We start from the raw sequence: 5880 nt of genomic DNA on the forward strand, positions 1-5880 counted from the left end.
CAGAGACGCATGCGCAGTCTCCGTGCGCGGGAGGCGTGGCCGCGGGCCGGGGCGGAGTCGCATAACGGAAGTGGCCTGCTGAATATTCATGAGCCCGAGGCTGGTCTGGTTTATTTTGATCCAAGCGGGTTGATTTCATTTCCTGTTTCTGAACAAATCTGTGCGGCCGGACGCCCACGTCTCTGGGGGCGAGGTGGCCCCTCACGCTCGAGTGGTCCGGGCCGACCTCTGCAGTTCCAGCGGGCACCGTGCTGCAGAGGGCTCTCAGCTCCTGCTTCCGCCGCGCTTCCCTCGCCTCTGGGCTTTGCCCTGGCAGGTCCGTGGGTCCCCGAACTCCCATTTGCAACAATCTCCATTTATATAAGACGGCGCAAACATGTCACTGAGCTTCCTGAAAACTGGGAGCCGGATGTCCTCTGTCACCTTGGAATTCCTCAGCCGAGGGCATGAGGCTGTTTTACCAGGAAGAGAACAGCCGCCCCTCCAGTCTGGGGACCGGCCAGACGTTTACAGCTAGGCCTGAGGTTCTGTTGAACGTAATTAACTCCACAGAACACCCACATCGCACAAGGCCTTCCTGGGACTGTGATGGAGGGAGACCTAGAGCGCTCCGCAGTCCTGTCCAAACTCGCGAAAGCAAGAATATTGCTCCTACCAGAAAGAGACCCACATCTTTCCACTCCAGCTAATACTTGTAACTGCGGCTTCTTACCTGCGCCAGCCCTGATTCGTTCCTTTCCTTTTACATATTGTGACCAATTTTTATTTTTATTTATTTTTGTTACTGGGACTTGAGTCCAGGGACACATTACCACTGAGTGACATCCCCAGCCCTTTTTATTTTAATTAATTTATTTATTTATTTATTTATTTATTTTTGAGACAAGGTCTTACTAAATTGTTGAGGCTGGCCTGGAACTTGTGATCTTCCTGCCTCAGCTTCCCTCCCTGTCGTTTGGATTAGAGGCACGTGCCACCGTGCCTGGCTATCATTAATTTTACATGTCAACTTGACTGGGTCATGGAGTTCCTGAATATTTGGTCAAACATGATTCTGGGTGTGTCTGTTTCTGGATGAGATTAATATTTAAATTGGTAGACTGAGTATATCCTTCTAATATGTGGCCCTTATCCAATCAGTTAAAACCCTGAATGGAACAAGACATCCCTCCTACAAAGGAGACAGAATTCTTGCTTGATGGCTTCTGAACTGGGATCCAGTATTGGCTTTTGTCCACCAGACTTCAGACTGGGGTCTTGGCCTTCCAACTGGGACCAGAACTACATCATCAACCCTGGTGGCTCTCCAGCTTCCTGACTCAGCCTGCGGATGTAGGACTTGTCAGTCTTCATGATCCCATGAGCCAGTACCTTATAATAAATACATTCTCTTGGTTGTTTCTCTGGCAAATCTAATATAAATATTTATTAAGATATCTGATCATAGAATTGTCCTCACTTCCTGACAGCATCTAAACCAGAACAAAAGCATACTTTCACAAGTCACCTTATACAAACCCAAATCTTATTTCAAGCCCTGTTAACAGCCTCTGCCTGAGATAAATATGGCCTTCCTTCCTGTAACAAGCCAGAACCCCAGTTTGTTCAATTACAGACATGTTCCTGTTAGTCTTTACAGCTTCTGTTTTCTTGTTTGCCATTCGAGAGCCCCTGTACAGTAGATGCCAGCTCTTATTTCTTACTGTATCCCAGTGTCTGGGGCATTCCCAGTGCCATTTCTTACATCTCCCAGTGCCATTCCACAGCAAGGCACTCTAAATAAACATTTACTGGATGAACACAGCATATTAGGGACAGGAACCTCAATACTACTGCTGTCTGCTCAGCCTAGAACAGTTCTCCCACTGGGTTCCCAGGAGGATGGAAGGTGGACAAGGGAAGGATGCTTCATTAGTTCTCTAAAGGCTGTTCCTGGATGCCCCATAGTGGGTGGTTTTCCAAGGGCGAGGGGAACTCAGGGAAGTCCTTGACTTGGTCTGTCATTGGAATCCAGAGAGGGCTTGGCCTGGGTGGGTTCATATACACAAATTTGTCCTTTATTGTACACTTTAGCAACCTGGTACGTCACTTGTCTCTAAACACTCTACAAAACAAGGACTTTGCCTGGAATGACTTCTCTTCCCTGAAGAACTCCCACTCAGGGGGTTCTTACCTTAGCTTAAATGTCACTTGCTAGTTGGGCACAGTGGTGCTCATCTGTAAGCCCAGTTAGGGAGGCTGAGGCAGAAGAATCACAAGTTTGAGGCCAGCCTGGGCAATTTAGCCAGACCCCGTTTCAAAATAAAAAATAAATAAGGCTGTGGATGTGGCTCAGTGGTTAAGTCACCCGCTGCTAAAAAAAAAAAAAGAGCAAATGGACACTCAATAAATAAGTGGTTACTCAGTGAATGACAACACGAGACATTGTTGCAGCACAGAGTTACAGAGCCAGGAACACTGGGCCAGCATCTGACCTGTTGGCAGCTGTTGCTACAGCACCCCCAGCTCAGGGTCAGGCACAGAGATGGGGCGTGGTGGACAGTGAGCAGATGGAAGTTCAGTGAATTGATGACGTGAACGAATGCACAAAGGTGGTAGAAAGCAGGTGGTGTGAGAGCTGGTAATGACCTTGATGTCCAAGTCCATCCATGTCACTGATGTTCTTATGGTCCTGGTTATACAGATAAGGATGAGAGGGAAGAGGCCCAGGCTCTCACAAAGTCAAATCTGGGTCTCTGGTGGCCTGAGTGATTAAGGGGCTCACATATGGATAGAAAAAAAGATATGGATAAAAAAAAAAGAGCCTGGTGGAGAGTGTTCACCTGGCACCCTCCTACAACAGAAAGCAGATTTGAGATTCTGCTTTTTGGGATGAAAGATTCCTCTCCCTCACCTCTGAATGCCCCACAGGTCTCAGACCCAATTGTGCCATCCCACCCACCACCAGGGGGCAGCAAAGCCCCACCCAGACCAACCATGTCTTCAAGTCCAGCCACTGCCGGGGATCCTGGAACTGGGCACTTAGAAAGCAAGGTCTTCCATCCAGGGAAGACACCGTGCTTTGGGGTTTGGGAGACCTGGTGCCAAATTTTGGCTTCGCCTACCCTAAGCTTGCAACTTAAGCTCTCCAATACGGTTTCCTCACGTGCCAGGAGGGCACCAGCAAACCTACCCTGGAGACAGGTTCATACACCAAGTGATGTATGTGTCCAGCACAGCGCCTGACACCCAGAGGGTGACTGCCTGCCCCAGTTTGGTCCCAGAACTGAGGGGTTGGGATGTGGGACTTCTAATGTCAAAACCAAGAGTCTCAGGAAAACTGGAACAGTTGATCACTCAAAAGGACCACCCTGTCTCAGTCCTTGGAGTCATGGATGACACTGAAAGTGCTGAAGCAGTAAAACTGCCTATGAATATTCTAGAGTTTGAGTTTCTCACGGAATTAGCGAGTCCGAGGTCTTTTTACAAATGTCCTGGGGCTGCTCAGGGTTCTGGAAGTCCTAGGTCAAGGGCTGCATCTGTTCAAGAGAAGAAAACAGATCCATGAACAGATATAAAAACAAAGAGGGAGGCTGGGGCTGCGGCTCCATGGTAGAGCACATGCTTAGCACGCATGAGGCCCTGGATTCCATCCCCAGCACCCCTGGAAAGCAAAAAGGAGAAAAAATTGTAAAACAAAACAAAAACAAAGATAGACTGTCTCCACTTCAGAAAGGAGCTTGCCATTTTTCTATGAAGGTAAACGTACACTTAGCAACCCAGCAGCCTCACTCCCGGGTGTTTAGAGAAGTGAAAACAGATGTTCCCACTGAATAACCTGTGTGTAAAAATGTATAGCAGCTTGGCTCCTTATTGCCCCCTACTGGCAACAACCCACCTGCCCATCAAAGTGGGATTTATCCTCACAGTGAAATTCTCCTCAGCACTAAAAGGAAGAACCTGTTGATACTTGCAGCAACATGGATAAATCTCAAAAGTATTGGGCTGCCCAGTGTGGTGGTGTATACCCGGAATACCAGCTACTGGGGCTGAGGCAAGAGGATCACAAGTTCGAGGCCAGCTGCAGCAACTTAGTGAGACCCTGTGTCTCAAAACAAAAGGGTTGGGAATATGATTTGGTGGTAAAGTGCCCTTGGGTTCAATCCCCAGTACACCCCCCCAAACACACACACACACACACACATCTGAAAGTCCACAACCTGAGCAATTCTATTGACTGAGCATTCTGGAAAAGCCAAAATAAAACAGATCAGAAGTTGCCAGAGATCAAGGGTAGGTAACAGGAGGAGATGAGGGGCATATGGCCCAAGGGAACTTTTTTGGACTGGAAATGTTCTATATCTGGATCATGGAGATGGCAATCTGACCATACACATCTGTCAAACTCATGGCAGCATATACTTAAAAAGGGTGATTTAATTCTATTCAAGTCCCACATTGACATAATAAACAACAGCTGACTTGCTTTTCATGTTTGGGTGTTTGGGGGAAGTGGTGCCAATATTCAGCCCACAGTGCACCCCACATGCAGCTTGAGCTCTATAAATCTGCCCCACCCAGCAGAAGGCCAATGGTAGGGGCAATAAGTTTTCCAAAGCCCAGAGGCCAATGTGCTGGGCTCCACATGCTCAGAGTCCTGGTTGTCCTGGTGGCAGGGTCCTCTCTTAAGCTGGACGACGCTGAGCAGTCGTAGCGGGTGCCTGGGCCGGCAGCTGGCATGGTCTCCACCCATCAGACTTCCCAGTTTGGGTCACTAAAAGGCCTTCCTGTCCCTGAACTTGAACCCTCAGATCTGCTGGTTGAAGGGCCCAGCAGAAGCTGCTGTGTGCATTGGTTTCTGGGTGATTTTTAATGAAAAGGTGATGATTTGGGCTCAGGGTTCTGGAAGTCTTAGGTCAAGGGCTGCATCTGGTGATGACCTTCTTGCTTGAAGAGTCCCAAGGAAGTGCAGGGTATCACCAGGTGAGAGACAGGGAGTGGGCCCTGTGTGCCTCTTATGGTCTCTCTCCTTCTTCTTGTAAAGCCACCAGGATTCACTCATGGGGACTCTACCACAATGACCTCATCTAACCCTCGTCACCTCCCAAAGCTCGCCTCTGAACACCACAGCTGAATTAAGTTTCCACCTATTCAATATCTTGTCACCATGGGGACCAACCACATTCTAGCCATCCCAGATGCATCCCCATCTGGGCTGGTCCATGACTGCTCTGTGTCCTTGGCCCCTCTCAGCTCTTGACCCTATTGTTCCCACCTGTGACCTACAAACCCTCCTTGGATGACCTTCCATGAATGTGTGGACCACTCGCAAATCCTCTGCTGAGCTCCACACACAGGAAGAAGCCATATTTAAAATGCCCCCAAGACAATGGAAATCAGTCAGTAACCTTTGGAGCGCTTTCCATGTGCCAGGGTCTTGGTCTACTGCGCCCTGGGCATTACCTCATTGAATTCTCACAAGAAACTCATGCAATAGATTCTATTTTTTACTTTTTTTTCCCAGGACTGAGGATTGAACCCAGGGCCTCCCACATGCTAGGTAAGTGCTCTACCAGAGAGCTTTACCCCTGGTCCCCTACTCACCTAATTTTAATGGTAATTACTTCCTTACTTTTAGTATTTTAATATTTTTACCAAAACATCAACCCTAAAACTCCATTTTCGTTTCTGGAACTCCACATACCTAGAATCAATCAGAATGTATTTTCTATTCTGTGGCTTTTGGTTTACTCTCTTGCTTGTATCTTTTTGTCCAAAAGCTCTTCATTTGAATGTAGTCAAACATTTCTATTTTCCCCATTGAGGGATTTTTGTGTTCTATTTTTAAAAAACCCATTTCTTACCCCAAGGTTGTAAAGAAACTCTTTAATATTATTTTTA

The sequence above is a fragment of the Marmota marmota genome, unplaced genomic scaffold, assembly GCF_001458135.2.
Source record: "Marmota marmota marmota unplaced genomic scaffold, marMar, whole genome shotgun sequence".
In the NCBI taxonomy this organism is placed as follows: domain Eukaryota; kingdom Metazoa; phylum Chordata; class Mammalia; order Rodentia; family Sciuridae; genus Marmota; species Marmota marmota.